Source organism: Pteropus medius, unplaced genomic scaffold, assembly GCF_902729225.1.
Source record: "Pteropus medius unplaced genomic scaffold, Ma_sr-lr_union100, whole genome shotgun sequence".
In the NCBI taxonomy this organism is placed as follows: domain Eukaryota; kingdom Metazoa; phylum Chordata; class Mammalia; order Chiroptera; family Pteropodidae; genus Pteropus; species Pteropus medius.
In genome coordinates, this window is record NW_024344371.1 from 3,590,326 (window position 1) to 3,612,863 (window position 22,538).

General features: G+C 33.9%; 1 long non-coding RNA gene across 1 annotated transcript in view; it reads left to right on the forward strand.

Moving 5' to 3' along the window:
* Window positions 1–16,371: 16,371 nt before the first annotated feature.
* LOC120608548 (uncharacterized) overlaps window positions 16,372–22,538 on the forward strand; it is a 59,541-nt gene continuing 53,374 nt past the window's right edge. The window contains exon 1 of the long non-coding RNA XR_005654418.1: window positions 16,372–16,433. This is a non-coding gene — a long non-coding RNA (uncharacterized LOC120608548). The remainder of the gene's footprint in view (window positions 16,434–22,538) is intronic.

Consider the following 22,538-nt stretch of genomic DNA (forward strand, 5'->3'; position numbering starts at 1 on the left):
TGTCCCCATTCACTACACAAGGCTAACGAACTCACAGAGTCACTAGAATTGGGGATTCTGAGTTCAAATGTTACTGCACAATCAGAAAACCAGTTCTCTTACTTGGCTGCACTTTGAGTTATGAATGCTGAATCATTAACCATTACGAAACAGTGGCTGGAAGAGAACACCTAGGGATGGTTTGAAGTTCAACAGTGGCAGTCTTTGAAGTCACCACAAGTTGGGACCCGTCTTTGTTTATATAAGTAATATGCCTTTTGTGCTGTAATTTTTATGTTTTGAATCAAATTAATGTGACTCCTCTTAAGAGCCAGGCCCTTGGGTTATTCCTTTAGTTTTTGGCAGTCCCATGGGAAGAAGTACACATTCATATTATCTAAGATGAGTAAAACAGGTAAGATAGAAACCTATTGTCTTAGCAGCTTTGTCATCAGCAGTTATAAAGGAAATCACATTTCCTATTAAAATTATTTTTAATATATTTTGACCTATCATAGAAATGGATTTCTTTTCCGTTATTTATTTGGTTGGTTAGTGCTGATAGCTGGTGAGCACATTTATTTTTATATATTTATATTGTAGCAGTCCAATCATAAGATATAAAGTTTTAGCTCTTAGGTTTTCAACATGGAAAAATAGATCATTTGCAAACAATACCTACACTCTCATATGTATACTTACTATTTTTGTTTCATCTCCTTATACTGGCCAGAATTTCCAAAACTCAACTACTAAACATAGTTACTTTGTTCTTGATTTTAATGGAAATGCCACTAGCATTTCCCCAAGACGAGTGCTATAGATTTTTTCCTATTTTTTTCTCATTTTTGAATTCTTCAATTTATCATCGATGATGTACTACTCTCTGTCAAATGTTTTTATAATGCATTTGATTTTTCTCATTTTGACCATAGATTTGATGCACACTATTAATTATTTTATTCCTTATTAAATCTTTTTGTTTTTGCTTTCCTCTTATTCCTTATAAAATATTATTTTTGCTTCTATTTTCATTTAGGACTAGACTATGAATATTTTGAATTAGGATTGCATTTACTCATATTTTATTTAGGATATTTACTATTATGTTATTTTTGTCCTATTCTGGTAAGATTATAGTATTGGGGAACCACCCTTGCTAATTTGTGAGAAACATTAATGCACTTTATCAAATAGAGAAGTAGAAAATAAAACAAAGACAAGCTTGGAAGTAGTTTTCTACAACCAGGTATATTAGATCCTGCCAGCGTCTTTCCTAATTGGATATACTCTAATCATAACATTAAGAGAAAACACACCTTCACTTTAGAATTAATCTAAGGTAACACTTGGAACTCAAAATATGGCGATGCCTTCCAAAAGTAAGTACATCTCCTAGTAGAAAAACTCTTCTCAGTTTAAGTTTGGACTGTTTGTAAAGAAAGCAAGCCACAGTTTTATTTTGCTACTGATTCTTGTAAAAATAGTAAGTATGCTCATTCTGATTAGTGTGCTAATTAAAAATCTGACATTGGCAATATTCATGGCCTGGGTTTAGTCAGTCAGTCACCAAGTATTTAGTGAGGTCTGCATCTCAGCACAATGCTAAGTGCTGGGAAGGAACTGAGAGGCCAGTGAAAAAGTTGCGCCTTACTCCAGATTATGAAATTACCTAATTATAGGGGCAAATACTTCTAAGAAAGAACAAGGGTTGGTGTGAGTGTTTTTGAAAGAGCTCCAGAGTAATTTGGAAGAAAGACTGGTTCCAGAGGAGACCTTCATGCTGGGAATTCTTAGAAAGACTGATCATATAGAAATAGATTTTAAGCTGACTCCTTATTTCAAATGAAAAACAGATGGTAGAGCCATAGGGTCCTCTGAATTAAAAGGGCAGTGGTTCTTCAGCTTTATTGCACATTAGAATGAGCTGAGAGGGTTGTTAAGCTCCTGATGTCTAGACCTCATCACAAATCCATTAAATTAATTTAGAATCTCTTTTCGTGGGACCCAAGCATGAGTAGTTTTTAGAGCTCCTCAGATGATTCCAGTGTCTAGGCAGGTTTGAGAACCACTCCTCCAGAGTTCTTTAACAGCTTTACTGAATCATCATGGGGATGGAGAGGGGTTGCTTGTATGAATTATCCTTGTCTTGTCCTCATCTAAGATCTCATGAATCAGAATCTCTAGGTCTGTGCCTGAGCACCTCAAAAAATCAGTTTGAACAGTTAAAAGAACAAATTTGTTATCTAGAGACCACACTGTAAATATACTTGTAATTAACCAAGGTTCTCATGTGAGCTAACTTTTCTGATAAATGCTGAGAAATAATGACAAATTCTCTTTTTAGGGTTGTATTAAATATTTTGTATATTTAATATTCAAATGGATGATCTCATGTTTGATGACTACAGTTTTCTGAGACAGTCACAAGGATTATTAGTCATTTGCATGGGTGATAAGAAATTAAGACTGTTCGAAGTGAAATAACTGTTTAAAATTCATTCAGCTTGAGAGACATACACTAAGGTTTTCTATCCTCTAGATCAGGGGTCCCCAACCCCAGGGCCATGGACCGGTATCTGTCTGTGGCCTATTAGGAACCAGGCTGAAAAGCAGGAGGTGAGTGGCAGGCGAGCGAGGGAAGCCACTCCCCAGTGCTAGTGTCACAGCCTCAGTTCCACCTCAGATCATCAGGCAGAAGATTCTCACAGCAGCGCAAATCCTATTGTGAACTGCGCGTGCAAGAGATCTAGGTTGCATGCTCCTTACGAGAATCTAATGCCTTATGATCTGAGGTGGAGCTGAAGAGGTGAGGCTAGTGCTGGGGAATGGTTGCAAATATAGATTAACACTAGCAGAGAGGTTTGACTGCACAGAGACCATAATAAATTAATTACTTGCAGACTCATATCAAAACTGTCAGTGAGTGGCAAGTGACAATTAAGCTACATCTGGTTTTATAGTGGCAAGTCAGTTGATGTACTTCAATTGTACAGCTGCATCTGGTGGCAGGCTTTAAGTCAGAATCCGACACTTATTTTAGTCCACACATGGCCTGCTCATTATTTAATTTACCACTTCCGTGGCGCCTCTTTCCTGCACTGTGTTCTTGTCTCAGTCACAGTTTTGGTAAGCCCACAAGCTAACCCTAGCCAAAGTGATTAAAAAACAAATGTCTCTGGAGAGCTTCTCTGAAAAGGGAGAAAGGCCCAATCATGAGGCAGCAGAAGACTCTAAGACTGCCAACAAAAAGAAAGCTGCATTTAAAAGAAAACACCGAGTCCTACTTAAATTTTGGGTTCATTGAGACAGGTGATTCACATTTTCCAAGCCCGCTTTGTATAATATGTGGTGACCAGCTATTCAGGGAAGCCATGAAACCTTCAAAACTGCTTTGCCAGATGGAGACCAAGGACCCTGAATTAATAGATAAGCTTTTGAAGTTTTTCAAAAGAAAAAACATGAACGCAAAAAACAGAAGCAATTATTGAAGGCCACCACTTCATCAAATGTGTCGGCACTGAAAGTATCATTCTTAGTGGCTAACTACCACAATGCTAAAGCTAAGAAGCCTTTTACTATTGGTGAAGAGCTGATCCCACCTGCTGCTAAGGACATTTGTCGTGATCTTTCAGGAGAGCCTGCAGTTCAAAAGGTGGCATATGTTCCTCTTTTGCCTAGCACCATAACTAGATGAGTTGATGGAATAACAGAGAATATTGAAGCACAATTGTTAGAGAGGATTAATGAGTCACCGTGGTACACAATCCAGGTTGACGAGTCTATCAACGTTGACAACAAGGCAACAATGCTTGTTTTTGTGCGATATATTTTTCAGGAGGATGCGCAGAGGCTATCTTATGTGCACTTTTGTTGCCAACCAACACTGCAGTTGCAGAACTATTCAAATCTCTGAATGATTACATATCAGGAAGACTGAATTGGTCATTTTGTGTCGGTACATGCACGGACAGAATGGCTGCCATGACTGGACACTTTCTAGTTTCACTATTCAGGTCTAAGACATTGCTTCTGAATGTGAGTCTATGCACTGTGTCATCCATAGAGAAATGCTGGCTAGCTGAAAAATGTCACCTGAATTTAACAACGTTTCGCAGGATGTGATTAAAATGACCAACCACATTAAAGTACATGCCCTTAACTCACGTCTGTTTGCACAGCTCTGTGAGGAGATGGACGCAGAGCACACACATCTTATACACAGAAGTGAGATGGCTTTCTAAAGGTAGATCACTGGCCAGAGTTTTTGAGTTATGAGAACCGCTCCAGAGATTTCTTTTAGAAAAAGTCACCACTGGCAGCACATTTCAGTGACACAGAATGGGTCGCAAAACTTACTTGTGTGACATGTTCAACTTCTAACCAACTCAGTCACTTCAGGGAAGAATGACAACTGTGTTGAAGCTGCCAGATAAAGTGGCTGCATTCAAAGCCAAACTGGAATTAAGGGGGTGATGAGTGAACATTGAGATTCTTGACATGTTTCAAATTTTAGCAGAGATTTTGAAAGACACTGAGCCAGGGCCTTCTTTCTCCCAGCTGGTACGTGATCACCTGTCTCAGCTTTCTAGAGTTTGAGCTTTACTTCTCAACCACAAAACCCCCGAACTGGGAAGGAATGGATCTGCGACCCATTTTTGAATCAGCCAGGTGAATCGACTTTCTGCTAGAAGAGGATTAACTGCTCGAGATTGCGAATGATGGTGGCCTTAAAAGTATGTTTGAGACAACTTCAGATCTCCATATGTTCTGGATGAAAGTCAAAATGGAATATCCTGAGATTGCCACAAAAGCACTGAAAAGCCTGCTTCCATTTCCAACATCCTATCTTTGTGAAGCAGGGTTTTCTGCAGTGACAGCAATCAAAAGGAGATTACGGAGTAGACTGGACATAAGCAACACACTCCGTCTCCCATCACCCCCAGATGGGACCATCTAGTTGCTGAAAAACAAGTTCAGAGTCTCATTGATTCTGCATTATGATGAGTTGTATAATTATTTCGTTATATATTATGATGTAATAATAATAGAAATAAAGTGCACAATAAATGTAATACGTTTGAATCATCCTGAAACCACCACCCCCATCCATGCCACCCCCCCACCCTAATCCATGCAAAAATTGTCTTCCATGAAACCAGTCCCTGGTGCCAAAAAGTTTAGGGACCGCTGCTCTAGATCACTACCACACCATTTTGTATGCGTGTTAGAGTGTGTAACTTCTGGATTTCTATCATATAATAGGTTGATGACCTACTATATATGCTATGGTCTGTCAAGGTTCCTAGTACACAGGCAAACAATCTCCCTGATGATCACGTAAGGAAATTATGTGTTTTTGTTTAATCTTTTTGTTAACTGAGGATCAGTTGATACACAGTAGTAGTTTCAAAAGGCAGTAAAGTTAATGTGATGTGTGAGTGTTAAAATGAAGTTATCAATAATAGTTATTATTTCTTGAGGAGCCACTCTGCAAGTGATTGTGATAAGAATTTTCTGTGTACTAAGCTTTTTTATGTCTAACAATAATGACATGAGAAACTATTATTACCCCATTTTACAGTTGAAGAAATTGATGCTCTAAAAAGTAGTGTGGATTCTAATCCAGGTCTGTCAGATGACATAGTTTGTGCTCCGACCACTAAGCAAATAGCTTTATTGTATTGCTAGCAGTTAGGTAGATAAGCAGGCAAACTGATTAGAAGAAAGAAAGTACTTGCTTATCGTTGTCTAGAGGCTAAGGAGAAAGAAAGCGGTTATTTTCATTAGATCGTTACAGTTTCATGATCAGCCCCACCTTCTTTCAACTGTATATGTTCTCACAGAACAGGATACAGTAAACACTCAATAAGGCAGTGTTTCGCAAACTTTGATGTGTATCAGAAACACCTGGATAGCTAACAAAGAACACAAAAGCCCAGGCTTGCTAAAAATAGAATGGGGCCAGGGCCTTTGTATTTTTTCCAAGTTCCTCAGCTGACTCTGCTACCCACCAAAGTTTAGGAACTACTATAATGAGATATTAATCAATGAATCACTTATGCAAGTGTCATTAGTTCTAGGAAGCAATGTAGGGCTGCAAGTAAAATAAGTAGTGGTAAAAATGGAACTATATATAGATGTGCATATAGGTATGTATGTATATAAAATATTACAATGCAGCCTTTCTTAAATTGTGCTCTATGGGACACAAGTTCTAGAAACAGTTAATATATGGTCTCTGGCTAGAATGAGTGGCTGATCCATTTGAGAAATGCTGTAGGCCAGAGTTCTTTCATGAATATGCATAGTTCTTAATAGCATATAAAAGTCTCCAAGTAGTCCTGAAATAAGAATGCAAAAAATTTTTATTTAATTAGTTAATTTTTTATTAACCCATGTACACTTATAAACTTATTATCATTAACTCGAAGTTATTCGAACATATTTTTACTGCCTAGCTATTAACATCCCCAGGGTACCAAGTTTGAGAAGCATCAGTATAATAACATAATCTTTGAAAGACATATGAAACACTATTTAAGAAAATCCTTTTTTTGAAAGATTTGTGGTCATTCATATTATCCATAGAAATACAAAAATGTAGTGAAGTACTGAAATATTAGCAAGTAGGAAGTTTATAATAAAGATACATATTAAAATAATAAAAAAAATATTTTAATGAGATGTGTATTTGTGGTATGGTGACAGGATGCATATGATGGATAAGGGTAGTGAGATACGTACCTTCCGAGGTTTTAATGAGATTCATCAAGAGTTCTATGTAATAAGACATATATGTTAAAAAGCTGTAATGAGGCGAATACATGAGATGGTTTAATGAGCTGTCTCAGGAAGTGTCCTGTAAGATAGGCATCCTTCAGGGCTGAAATGAGATGGGTAAAAGGAAGAGTGTAATGAGCTGGTCATATGAAGGAGAGGCAGTATAATTAGATGCATAAAAGAAAGAAAGAAGAGTATATAAATTTTCAAAATATGTAAGATATAATGGGAACTTGGTTTTAATGTAATAAAATGCAGAAATGAAATGACAATGAGATACAAAAATGGAGTCATGTAATGAGATATGTAAGGACTGTGTAATGGGATGTGCATGTTTAAGAGGTGTAATGAGATGCAAGATGGGAAAGGTGTAATGAGATGAGCACGTTAAATAATCTAATGAGGGGCATGAAGGAAATGATGTCATGTCACATGAAAATTGAAGAAAGTAATGAGATGTGCATTTTTAAGGACTGTAATAAAATGAATAAAAGAACCTAAGGAGAATGAATAGAGATGCAGAAATCAAATCTTAATACAATGTGAAAAAAAGAACAAAAAGTAACGAGAGGTGTTTCACAAACACCATTTCTAGGACCATTCTCTTTCATATATTTATTTTGACCTGACAAACATTTTTGCTGTCCAACCACATACTAAATACTTTCTGTGGGAATATAAAAACATACATGATTCCTAGTCTCAAGGGCCCACAAGGACATACAGGTATAAAAATATAAGGTGATATATCATAAGTATTAATCAACTACTACAAAAGTTCAGAGAGAGATTATTTTGGGTCAAGATATTTTATAAATTACTGGAATCAAACGTTCTCTGTGGTTTCTTCAAATTTTATAGTTCTACTATTATTAATTTCTCCATGCCTTTGATCTTTGGGTTTTCTCTCTGTACTACCTATTCTTATACAAGTAGATCTTAACTTTTCTTTTTAAGTCTAATTCACCTATGCTATCCTCAAAGTAGCCTATTCTAATCTCTCTCTGGCTTAACAACAAAAGAAAACAAAAATAAATTTGTATAATACCTTATGTTTTTCTTATGAAGTGTATCATAATATACCATATTCTGGTGAGTGACGTACATTAATTATCTTCCTGTGCTCCTCCTTGTCAAGGCTAGTTCTGATTCAACTTTATTTCACCCACTGAGACTAAAACTTCCTCACATTAGGTGCATATTAAGTAATTCTTGAGTTAATGAATGATTAGGTAAAATACATACCTTGACAGACTCTATTCATGAGAATGAAAATAATATAAATTATAAACAGATTCTTAAAATTGATACGGTTACATTACATAGAAGTTACAAACAACCCACCTGGAGAGGAGGCTCCTTCACAAAATCAGAATTCTTCATTATAAAAGCAAAGCTTTCATTCATGAGTTTGCTGAGGAGATTTGGTTTCACCACATAGACGCTGACCCCTATAGAAGCGTGCCTGGTCTTGTTTTTCACCAGACATCTGCTTGCTTCATTTATAAGCACTTCAGTATTTTCAGGAACTCAAGTGCTATTTTAATCAATCCTGGAAGGAAATAACAGCATGATTCATTACTGAGCTCATCAACCTGAAGAACTATTGTTTCACATGTCATTCTTGAGTATTCTTCATTACAAGATGGCCTTCACATGATAACAAGCCCAGATGGAACTACTTTGATCTAACTTTTTATTTTGTTTTAATGTGTCCTATATCAAATTCACCTGGATGTATGCCATGGCAAGAAAATCTTCAGTTATTTACAAACTGGATGCAGTTGTGAGGTGCACATTGCAGTAATCTCAATCATTTATATAGAATCCCCCCCCGCCCCCCATACATACAGGTCATGCATATAGTGAAATAACATTTATAACTGATCAAAGGCCTAGAAATAGCCACAGATTACAACACATGAAGCATATACTTCTTGTCAGATGGATGAGAAAATCCATCTTTACTCTATCAGTACGTTGATCTTCTATTTCTCTTGCTGTTTCTCTCAGCAAAAACATGCCTGCTAGCTTGGTATTCATGGCTTCAGAATTCCTTATATATCTAGGATATTGATTATTTTCCAAGTTGTTTCTCAGGTTACCTTTGCTACACTCATTCTCCTTGACCATTCTGCTAATACTGATGATACCTATCAAATACTTCTCCAACCAACTTTTTCTCACACGGGCCATTTCTCTCTTGCTCTGGAAAGATTCATGCTCTCTTCCCACCATGGGGTGGCTTATTTCCTCCCATCACATTGAATATCACCTGCAGCATTAAAAGTTCTGTGAACTGTACTTTCTTCACGATAATTTTGCTTTCTCTGCTCAATCTAGATCTATCATCTTATTCCAGACAACTATAGAAATGGTATACCTGATTCTGTATTTCCTATAAATAGAATGTGCAGGGAAGACTCTGGAATTGTTGGGCAAGGGTTATGTCAACTATTAATATGGATGATAGCCATTCTCTTACTTTCAAACAACCATTGTTCCTGACCCATATAAATAAGGAGACATCCTTGCTCATCTGCCCTGCAAACCCTAATTCCATTAGTTTGTGAGTTTGAGAGAGCAATTTTACTCTAGAAGCAGACAGGACCAGTTTAATTCTCAGACTCCTGCTACACCTGGATCTTCATTCTCCAAATAGAGCAGTCATCTTTTATTTAGATAGAGCAACAAGTTGAGCTTCCTGATTATTTAATTTTGAACCTTGGTTTCTATAATAATGACAGAATTCCCGCCAAATTTTCAATGTGCTATTCTTACTTTTACTCCAGCTTTGATTACTGATTTCTTATTGCTCATTCCTTAGTAATTTGTTTAGTATTTCAGTTCCTCTGAGGAAATGGAATTTAGATATTGAACCTTTAGAATTAGCTGAAAACACTTCCCAATGCTAAGTGTTTGACATATATTTTAAATCCCACAGTGTTATGTGCTCTGTACCAACCTTCTGATAATTTTATCTTGTTTTTCTTGGATTTAAACAGCAAAAAAAAAAAAAGATTTAAAAGTTATTATTAGAGAATTGTAGTTGAAGATAGTCATTGTTGAAGCTTGAATTAGTAGCCTGAAAAATCAAGTGATGAAACAAAAGAAAAGATCAAAGAAATATAAATCTTGGAGAAAATAAGATACTTAGAAAAGAGATTAAGAGAAATTAATATACGAATAATAGGAGTACCAGAAGGAAAAAATGGGGAACAGAAGGAAGAAGTCAATAATTAAATAATTATTAGAAGAAAATTTCCCTGAGCTAAATAAAGAATTGATTCTGTAGATTGAAATGTCTCACCAAATTTCAGTCAAGATGATTAAGAAAATAGATACACATAGACATACCTTGTTTGGTAAAATCCCTAACTCCAAGAATAAAGAGAAAGTCTTATAAGCATAACAGTAGACAACATGAGATACTTAAACAGGAAAAAAATAGTATTCAGCCAGCTTAGACTTTTTAAATCTTCAACACTAGAAGTCAGCAAAAGGTGAAATTATACTAACAAATTAGATCAATGGAATATAACTTGAGAATCTTATACCCAGCCAAGGTATTCAGCTGCTAGGGTGAAAGACAAGTATTTGTGAATAGAGACTATATTGCCTCTGAACAAAAACAATCTGGTAAAAATACTCAAGAAAATATTCTAACTAAATAACACATAACCCAAATGGGAGTCCTCAAGATTAAAAAAGATGAAGTATAAAAGTATAAAGTTATAGGAAAAGATGAATATATAGGATACCTCTTGCTCTCCCCCTACCCCCCAAATAAATAATAATAAGTGATGTAATATATTTAAATCATACATACTGCAAGGGAATAAACTTGAACTAAACATATCTTAGTGTAACCTAGGACATGGGAGGAAGTAGGTGGTAAAATAAAAGTGTTCTATAGGCATGAGTATAGGAAATTGGGGAAATAGAGCATCTTATTGAGAAGAAATAGTTGGATAGTTTGTATATGATTAATAATAGAAAAATGTGCATTCAAATATGAGAATATGGAAATAAGGTAAACACTAGTCAAAGGAAAAAATACAGAGCTCACAAATTGTAAAGGGGAAAGAGGAATCAGTTATAATTTGAAAAAAAAACTACTAAAAAAAGAAAAATAAATAAATAAAATAAGATACAAGATTGAAATAAAGTCTATAGCTGGATATACTAAGTGTGAGGGACCTGATATCAGCTATTAAAAGATAGAACTCATAGGGAATTCATAGAAACAGGAGTTTCATATGGATATTTAACAGAGGCAGATATATGAATTAAAAGACTAAACCAGATAAAGAGAAGAATTTGTGATCTCTAGAGCTATAATTTATAATAAGGTCACTTCATTAACGTAAATTCAGATGTGGTTGAAAGGGCTTGTTGTGATTAACAAAAGACACCTTTATCACTCTCTGATCATTTAGGAAATTTCAAGTGTTTTAGGAACTCTGTGCCAGGAAACGGGGTAAAGACCAAATATGTATTTTTTATTTTAAGTTATAATATCACAAAAGGCATCTGGGTCTTCCGTGAATCACCCATCTCAGGGCTGCAGGAGCTAAAATCATCATGATAGTTTTGTCATTTATACAATGTCTTGATTTCCTTAAAACTTGCAATGATTTTCTTTGACTTTTGATCTGTCAGGTTTTCTGATTGTTTTGGAGGTGCCTATTTCCCCATATTAGATTTCTTATTGCTTGGAATTTCTAGAAAATACCAATAAGAGCAACTTTTAAAAGAAAATTGATCCAGTGAGAGAGACTTTAGTAATTTATCTATCCCGAAATCCAGGTTTTATCATTTGCACATGTATACATATAACTGCAAATAATGATTTGATAGTATACACTTTTTTTTAAGCACACCTGCATCACTTATGAAAATAGAACATATACTAGGCCTTGAAGTAAGTCTCAAAAATATCAGAGAGTTAATATCATATATCAGCTTTCTGACCACAGTGCAACTAGGCTATAAATTGATAATAAAACATTTGAAAAAGATTGTAACTATTTAAAAATTTCTTTCCAAATAAATAATGGGCCCAAGAAAAAAAATCATAATGGACATTAGAAAGTAATGAGTGATTATGAATAAACTATATATTAAAATATATAACTATAAAACTAAAGTGTTACCACTTTAGTTGGGGGAAGTCAGAACGATACTCTGGCTCAATAATTTACTAGGAGGACTCGCTGGATTCAGCATATAGTTGTACTCATGGCTATCATTTCTTACAGCAAAAGGGTACCAAGCACAATCAGCAAAGAGAAAAAGCATGGAGGTGGGGCACAGTTTGGGGGAAACCAAGAGCAAGTTTACAAGAGACTTTTCTCAGTGGAATCACACAGGATGTGCTTAATTCACCCAGCAAAGACTTTTGACAATACATGTGAAATGTTGCCAATCAGGGACTCTCAGAGACTCAGTGACCAGGGTTTTTATTGGAGACTCATTACATAGGTACCCCTTGTTGTACAAGTACCCAAATTCCAGACACTCATAATGAAAGCAGGTGTTCAGGATATACCATATTGTTTGTACAAACATTTTAGGCACAGAGAGTCATTCTTATCAGTTAATGGGAGGAACCCTCTCAAAAATCTAGGTTCCTAGGGCCCAGGCAAGACCCAACCTTGTAAGAAGGCCTTTCAAAGAATAAAAGTGAGGCCTACTATGGTATCTCTTGTCTGTGGTTACTTAAAGGAAAAATACATTACTTTAATTGCTTGTATTAAATGAAAGGTAATCCAAAAGAAGAAATTACAATAGTGCCAGAATTATCCTTAAAAAAAATACATGAAATGAATCACTGAAAGAAAAAGATAAAGATTAATAATAAAATAATAAGACTATGACAGAATCAACTAAGTTAAAATTTGATTCCATGAAAAGAGACAAAAATTAACTGGAAAGACTGGAAAAAAAAGGAGGGGAGGGACAAACATAGGAATGAAAATGGAAATGTTACTATAGATAGGATATTTAAACAGTAATAAAACTATGAATAATTCTATATGATTAAATTGTTGTGATTGAAGAAATTTCTTGACATTCCTATCAAGAGATCTATGTCTGTTGTCCTTAATTCTGGAAGGGCTCTATGATAATTTGACTAAGACAATGTGGAAAATGATGATGTGCTCTTTTTCTGGACTCAAACTTTAGGAGATTGGCAGTTTTCATTTCCTTTCTCTTGGAACACTCAGGCCTGGAGCCAATCCATCTTGTTTTATTGAATCCAAGCAATTCTGTAGAGATTCCCGCATGGAGTCCAACAGCAGATTAGTGAGCACAATAAATTATTGTGTTATTTTAATCCACTAGGTTTTGAAATGGTTTGTTATATAGCAGTTAAGGTAGAGAACAGAACTTGATGAAATTGACAATCCCATAGAAAAATACAATTTTCTGAAATTTACTCAAGACAAAGTAGTAAGCCAGAATAGTCCCAATGCTATTAAAGAAATCAAATAAGAAGTTAAAATTTTCCCATAAAAAACAAATGAAATCCAAATAGATATACTGATGCCTTCTACCAAATAATGGACATACTGTTCTAATTTTATACGCGCTCTCCCAGAAAATAGAAAAAGAAGAAATATTTTGCTACTTATTTTATGAGACCAATATAACTTTGATATTAAACCAAACATAGTATGAAAAAACAAAATCATAGACCAATGTCACTTGTGATCATAGATATAATAGTTCCAAGGAAAATATTTGCAAACCAGCTGTAGGGGAACAAACAAAGAGACACCTTAAAATGTGTCTCTTTGGCGTGGGGATTAATTTAGGTTTCTTATTTTTAAGAAACAAAAGACTCAGGAACTTTTTCTTGTTACCTCCCCTTTAACTGCCTAAAAGAATTTAGATAAAAGGGCTGTTCTAGAATAGAGTTATCACCAAAGATATCTACAAAGAATATAAGTTGGTGGTAGGGGAGACTTAGCAGGGCCTAGACATTAGGGTCCACTCTGTGTCCCATTGTCTCTGCATGGCCCAGAAAACATTTTTTTACCACATGTGCTTTTTGATCTCCATATGAATTGCCTTCCTTTAAAATCTCACACCACTACCCGCTTCTTAGCCTATAAGCCTCAACTGGCCGATTTGTCCTTGGGACCGCCCCAATTCTTGTGGAACATCTGTACATATCAAATCTTGTTAATCTGTGACATGTCAGTTTAATTCTTAGACCAGCAAGAAGAACCTAGAAGGGTAGAGAAAATTACTTCTTCCCTGACACAGTAAAGTATATTAATATGTTAGTAAATCATGACTAATTTTTCTTTATCACAGAAATGGAAGAATGGGTTAGAAAAGAGAATTTAGATATATTATTCATCACATTTATATTAAATTGGAAAAGTGGACTTTGATCTCAAGCAAAACAAAAACAAAAACTCTGAAAATTCTTCAGCATCCACTAAAAACAAAAACCCCAGCAAACCAGCAGAAAAAAGGTTTCTTTAACTTGAGACAGAATATTTATAAGATATTTAAATAATTTTATGATTTTAGTTTTAATTTTTTAAAACTTTATTACATTTATTTAAATGTAATTAGTGCATTTGGGACCAAACTTTACAATGTTTTAGATCATTACCTTTTTCTCCAATATCATTCGTGAATAATTTTTCCCACTTATTTGAAGTTTTTCTTATCATTTGTGAAGTCTTTTTATGATTTCCATATTTTTCTGGAACTTTCTAAACTGTTAAACTTACTGTTTTTCTAGCAGTTTGTTTTAGTATGTGTTAGGAAATATACTTTCAAAATTGTTTATTTTTTTGAAGAAATTTTCTTACAAATTTTAGAATTAGATTGTCCAGTCCAACAAAACAAGCCAAACTTTATTGTTATTGGGAGATCACAATATATAGGCTAAATTGAGAAAAATTGATATTTTTATGATGTTGAGTCTTCCTATAAAAAATGTGGCATGCATTTTCATTTGTTTATTTTTTATATTCCTCAGAAGCAATGGAAAATTTTCTTCATATAGATCATGCTCATTTTCATTATAAGCCAAGTTCTCTGATATTATTCAGTCCATTTCCAGTTTTCTCTCTTCAATCTACTTAGATACAGAAAATGTGTTTTGTATTCTCTGCAAACAAATACATATACTTAAATAAACGGAAGACCTGCATAGATCAATACTCCTCTCTCATTAAAACTATATAAATTCATCAATTTTTTTTTACATTTTTTCTATTTTGAGTATCATTATAGATGAATGGTTTTTTCCAAACACAACCTGTTCTAGTCAACCAGAATTTTTATTTTCCTTTTGATTCTCATGTTATATAATTGGTTAGCGTGAACCCCTTTAGATATTCCTTTGTGTTTTCAGCATTACCCCAGATGTTTTAAAAGTATCAGAAAAAAATAAATATTATATGATCTCATATATGTGAATTTTGTCAAAACAACAACAAAAAAACCAAACTCATAGATACAGAGAACAGATAGGTGATTGCAAGAGAGGGAGTGAGGAGTGGGAGAAATGTGCGAATTTTTTTTTTTTTTTAGTTTAAGTAGACTGAATAAAAATTTTTTAAAAAATTTTAATTCTGTAAAAGCATTTTTCTAGCAACATTTTCCAGACCCATTTTGATTTTTTTCTCCTGCCCCGAAGAACGGTGTTGCTTATAATGAAAAGTGTTCAAAGGTCAAATCTAAGTACTAGGTAATAAAGCAGCTTGATAACACATGGATATTTTGACAGGTAATATGACTTTCCTGGTAGACTTCTTAGTGCTAGACAGTGAAATATCTTTCTTTTTCGAAGTTTGTGTTTTGTTTTATTTTTATTCTATATTTGTACTTAACAGTTTAACTCCAGTATTTCAGCATTGCTAAATCCTTTTACACTCAATTCTAATATAATAATGTATTTATATTCTCCATAACATTTCTGTTTGTATTTTTAGCTCCTCATCCAAGTTGCAGTTCTGGTGCCTTCCATAATGCTGTCCACCAAGACTATGCGTTACATTGAACATAATAAGACAATAAAATTAAATTTCAGTAACTATGAAAAAGAGATATAGTCATCTTTTATTCTGCTGATATGATTAGATATCTTAAAAATTCAATACTCTAGTAAAGAAAATTAGTAGCTTTAATATGGGAATTTGATGAGGTAGCTTAGAAATAAGGTTAATATGCAGAAATTATTACCTTTATCTTTACTGACAATAACAAACTAGAAATAGAATTGGAGAAATAATCCATTTCTAAAGAGACAAACTATGTGATAAAAGACTTACTTATTACATTACAGAACATAAAAAAGATCTGAATAAAATGGAAAGACGTGATGTAATAGCAACTTAATTTTGTTTTGTTTTTTTAAACCTTTGGATTATATATGATATTAAATTTCCCATGAAAAGATTTATATTTGAGTATAGCTAAAAATACATGAAAAAAAATAGGTATGGGTTCCCTTGCTACATTGTAAGTGATACTATAGTCATATTATTGATCGAATTTTGTTGCCATAATCACATGTAACAAACAGCATAACACTCAGTGGTTTACAGCAACAAGCATTTCTTCTTCTCGTATTTCTGCAGGTTGTCTGGGATGGCTTTTCCTCATGCTTTGTGCTGACTGGGCTTGAATCCAGGTTTCAGGTTGGTTTCAGATCTGTCTTCACATTTTTCTCGGATCATGTGGGATGTAGGGCATGTTCTTATCATCACAATTCACTGGAGGACAAAGGCCTTGGCTTGAAACTAGCACACTGTCACTTCCACCCATTCTCTTTTAGCCAAAACAAGTCACATGGCCAGGCCCAACATCAGTGGGATGTGGGAACTATATTCACTGCTGGGTCACATGGCAAGTGAGAATGAAGAACTGAATACAATAGTCTAACTGCTTTCAGTCACTATAATAAAAACAGTTTAAACATTAGCTTAGCTTTCCAGTAATCATGCAAATATAATATACTACAAAACTGGACAGTCAATTTGATAGGAAGATAATGGTTCAATTTATAAATGGCACTGCCCAAATGACTAACCATCTGAAAAGAAACACATTTGAATCTCTATTTCACACTATAGTCAAAGAAATTTTAGCAGCATTATAATTTAAACATATAAAAAAGGTTATAATGTTTCAGGAAATTTAGGGAATTTAAATAGAACTCTAAATAAAAAGGCAATACTGAAAATTTAAAATAAAATGTAGCCATACTTACCTATGTAAAGTTTAAATATTTTTGTGTGTAGCAAAAGCAAATCCAGTAGATAAACATTATTTTGGGAAAATATTTTATTTTCAACGTATATGGCCAGTATGCATAGTTTATGGTGACCATCTATAACAGAAGTTCTTAAAACTGATAACAAAGAAATAAAACACCTAGTAGGAAAACAAGCAAAAGTTATGAACAGGTATTTCAGAGAAGAGCAAATTCAAATCACAAATACATATCTGGAAATAAGTTGAGTCCCCCTTTATACCCAATTTATACCCAATTTTCAAGGAAATAAACTAATATTGAGAACTTATTTTACATCCACCATATTGGTAGAAATTACAAAAAAGAATGATAACACGTATTGCTGGTGAGGATCATAGAAAAAATATTTTCATATATTAATGGTAGAAATATGCATTGTTGCAGGCTCTTGTGGAAATCAACTGAGCAATAGTTATTAAAATTAAAAACACATCTTTCAACCAGAAATACTATACAGTGGGACCCTATCCTATAGAAATAAAAGCATGACTGCATAAAAGACATGTAAGTTGATATTTTTTGTGTGAGGGGGCATTTTTCACAGAGATAAAACTTGGGAATCAGATAAAATTTCACTTAAGTAGGAGCTTAATCATGGTATAACAAATCATAGTATATTTTTACAGTGTTATTTTCAATTGTACAGCATTATTTTTATACAGCTATTAGTAACAAAGTGTTATGTGTATTGTAAAGTAATCAGGAGTAGTTGTGGAAGGAGAAAGAATGTGAAAGGAAAGTAAGCAAGCAAACACTGTGGTAATGAATGGGGATCGTGACTGAGAGATGTCGATTTCATAGCATTTAGGGGATGCAACAGGCCTTGGTTGCATATTTATTGTAGAATGGGTAAGTAATTACCAATAGTGACTGGAAAATTTATTCTGAATCCCACACATCTGACTTGGAGAGAACTCCTGGAGCCCTATAGGTTGTAATATGGCTGGCTTCAGGCTTGGTCCCTGTTTCTAGGTTCTGTGAGACCTTGGTGGAGAGGGGAAGTTGGCGCAGAGAATAGGAAGCTGGAGAGAATGCGCAATAATTACTCAACAGCTCAAACAACTCCTGTATCTGAGATTCACAGTCTTATTTTCCCTAAAAATAGCCATAGGAAAATGATAGGATTATAAAGCCGAGTTCAATTATTTTCATTTTACTGAGGAAGCAACTGGAGTTCACAGGTTAAGTCATGTATTTATATTCACCAACCTAGTGCAGATCTGGAGTAAAGTTCTTATCTCTCTATACCTTGACTCTGTGTTTACGTTTCTCTGATCAATATTTCAACATTATTTACTGTTCCTTATTTTGCATCTCATTTATTTCTCAATATTATTAGTAACCTTCTCTTTTGAAGTAGCTATAATGGTTACAATTTATTGAGTAGCTATTATGTGCCTTATCATTAATCCTTGCGATAGTACTATATTTGGATAATACTATAACAATTTTAACATTGATGAAACAGCCATAGAAAGATAATTTGCCCAAGATCCCACAGCTAGGAAGTGGTGCAGAGGGCACCTGAACTAATGACAGAGCCCAAGTACTGTTTACTTTACCACACTGCATTCATTTCATCCCCACTAATTCTAGTTGCTTCTTTGGGGGTGATATTGCTTCTGTCTTTTCTTCTAAAACAGTAGTTCTCAATCTGTATGACTACAAGGAACATTTTCTAACATTTTCTCAGACCAGTGTGTGATAGTAGTTATATTTTAGTATTTGCAATTACTGAGAAAACACATTAATAAAAATAAGCTTCTATGAATTCAATTAAATAATACATTTAAAAATTAATTTATATTTCATTAATCTTATAGTACTACAGACATTATATATATAGCAATATATATAAACATGTTGTTCATCATTTGAAAGTTTCTGGAATGCATGTGGATCTGAACATTTCTGGGGATAGTTTAGGGGCTCCCTGGGGATCCTTAATTCTATGACTAGAAGTCATTGCTCCGTAAGATGTCAGCATCTGTTCTTTCTGCTCTCTTAAATTATCAGCCTCCAGTTTGCACAGGACAGATCTTATCTATTCTGATTTTTGACTTATAATTAGTTCCATTCCCAACTTTTTTTTGCATTCATTGTATGATCAATGGCCTGATAAGACGATAAGTGGGCTGCTCAAGATGATAAAACAAGATGAGATGGATCCAACATCTTGCTCATAAGCACTTCTTAGTCTTAGACGAACCATTGAGCACAGAATATCATTTTTCCTCCACCTCCTAACTTTGAGACAACACTCAATTTTTCTTTCCAGCTACTCAACCTCGGCAGTTCATTTCAGCAAAATGTCATCTCTCTGTGTCACTAGCCCCTGACTTATTATCTGGTCATGCTATTTATCTACCTACTTACCAATACTACCCTGCTTAGCTCAATGCTAACAAAATCAGACCTTTTGTTTTTATAACCTATTATCTACAACAGTGTCCATTCTTGGCATAATCTAGGCTTTAGGCAGACCAAGAAGTAGTGGGGAGTTCTGATCTAGTGTTTGTTATATCTTGGTATGGAGCCATACTTCTTGTTTGTCTGATCTGTAATTCTAACTCAAGTGGTAACTTCTAGGCTCCTGTTTAGTTGATCTATAATTTTTAGACTCTCTCTTGAGTCACAAGAGATTCTCTTAAGGACCCATTCATATAAAAAGACTCATGTTAGAAATCTGAACGCATGTACCACTACGTTCACCACCTATACCTTCACATGGCTGTGTTATCCAACTCACAATATTAGAATTCTGCTCTGGTCCCATTCTGATTAGGTTCCAGAAGCCAACATATTTCACCTCTTTTCTTACTACCTGATACACACACATGTTACCAGTCTTGCTTTGTCTTTGCTAGTTTCTTTCAGCTGCTAGATTATAGATTTTTAAAATATATATGCTTGTCAAGACAGTTGTGCTGTTTCATCTTAGACCTCTGTTCTGCTTGCCCACACTATAAATGAAGTTGGCCATTATCTTGTGAAACCATGCCTAGTATCTCAATATGAAGGGGCAACTCTGTAAAGCAGCAGTTGTCAACGGCAGGTGAGGGTAGGATTTTTCCTACTCATAGTCTTTGTGGGTCAATGGGAGGAAGTTTACCAATACTGGATTCTTAAGAGACCTGGGTATAAGCTAGAGAATTGACCAACATATAATCGATAAATTCAGAGTGGGTTAAAAAAGAAAGCAAGCCAAATATGAACAAGCAATAAAAATCCAGGTTGTCAGATCCAAGGAGGTCAGATAAAATGAATGAAATTGAGATATAAAGCCAGAGTCTAAGAGGAAGCCAAGATAATATACTAATGGAGACAATAACTAAAAGAGGTGATATGGGAATAAGACTCTTTCAGAGCCTAAGCAGTACACAAGTACAGCAGTTCCAGTGATCATGGGTGGATGTATATACTTAGTCATCAAAAAGTGTACTTGCCCACTTATATGTTGGGTCTGCCTACTACCGTGGTGGGTGGATCCATGCCAGTCACCATATTCTTCTGCCTTGCTGTGAGTAAATTGCTATTCTTTGCTGAGATACACTTTCGAATATTTTGACCTCATGTTATAGTAAGCAATATGTTTTCTACCTTCTACCACATCTCTTTGAGTGTATGTGTGTATAGTTATGTGTCTATATCTATATCTATATAATAAAAACAAGTTTCCCAAAACAATACTTATCATATCTATAAGAAATGATTTTTTATATATATATAATTATTATATATATAATTTAATATATATATTAATTTCCAAATATATATATATTAAAAAAATATATATATATTTGGAAATTCTGATTGTGATTTAATATATATATTTAATATATATATAATTATATATATTAAATTATATATATAATAATTAATATATATATTAATTTCCAAATATATATATTAAAATATATATATAATTTAATATATATATATATTTGGAAATTCTGATTGTGATTTAATATATATATATTAAATTATATATATAATAATTATATATATATTAAATTATATATATATAAAAATTATATATATATTTGGAAATTCTGATTGTGATTTAATATATATATTAAATTATATATATTATAATTATATATATATATAAAAAATCATTTCTTATAGATATGATAAGTATTGTTTTGGGAAACTTGTTTTTATTATATAGATATAGATATAGACACATAACTATACACACATATAAATATATATATATATTTCCAAATATATATATATAAGTTATATATATATATTTGGAAATTCTGATTGTGATTTAATAAATGATTTTACTATCCATTAGTGGGAAATAATCTATAGTCTAAAAAACACTGATGTAGATATAGTCCATGAAGGAAATAATGGATAAGCTAGACTTTATTAAAATGAAAAACTTCTACTTTATAAAAGACAATATTATAAGAATTAGAAGACAGGTCACAGACTGGGAGAAAATATTTGCAGAAAACACATCTGATTAAGGACTGTTATTCAAAATATACAAAGAACTCATAAAACTCAACAATAAGAAAACAACCCAATTAAAAAATGGGCCAAAGACCTTAGCACATACCTCACCAAAGAAGATATGCAATGTAAAATAAGCATATGAAAAGATGCTCCACATCATATATTATTAGGGAAATGCAAACTAAAACAATGAGATACCCTTATATACCTACTAGAATGGCCCAAATCCGGAAACTAACAACACCAAATGCTGACAGGAATATGGAACAAAAGAAACTCTCGACCATCGCTGGTGGAAATGCGAAATGGCACAACTTCTTTGGAAGACAATTTGACAGTTTCTTACAAAACCAAACATATCATTATCATATGATCCAGCAATCACTCTCCTTAGTATTATCTCAAAGGAGTTGAGAACTTACACTTCTACGAAAACCTGCACATAGATGTTTCTAGCTGCTTTGTTAATAATTGCCAAAACCTGGAGGCAACCATGATGTTCTTTAGTAGGTAAGTGGGTAAACTGTGGTACATCCGGACAATGGAATATTATTCAGCACTAAAAAGAAATGCACTATCAAGCCATGAAAATATATGGGAGAACCTTAATTGCATTTTACTAAGTGAAAGAAGCCAATCTGAGAAGGCTAAATTTTGTATGATACCAACTATATGACAGTCTAGAAAAAGCAAAACTATGGAGACAAAAAGATCAGTGTTTGCCATGGGCGGAAAGAGGAAGAGATAAATAGGCAGAAAACAGAGGAGTTTCTAGAGCAGTCAAAATACTCTGTATGATATTATAATGATGGATATATGTCATTATACATTTGTCTAAACCCATAGACTGTATAACACCAAGAGTGAACCTTAAGGTAAACTATGGACTTTGGATGATGGTAATATATTAATTAATGCAGGTTCGCTTGATTAAAAAAAAAAGTGCCATTCTGGTAAGCAGTATAGATGGTGGGGACTGTGAATATATGGGAAATCTCTGTACCTTCCTCTCTATTTT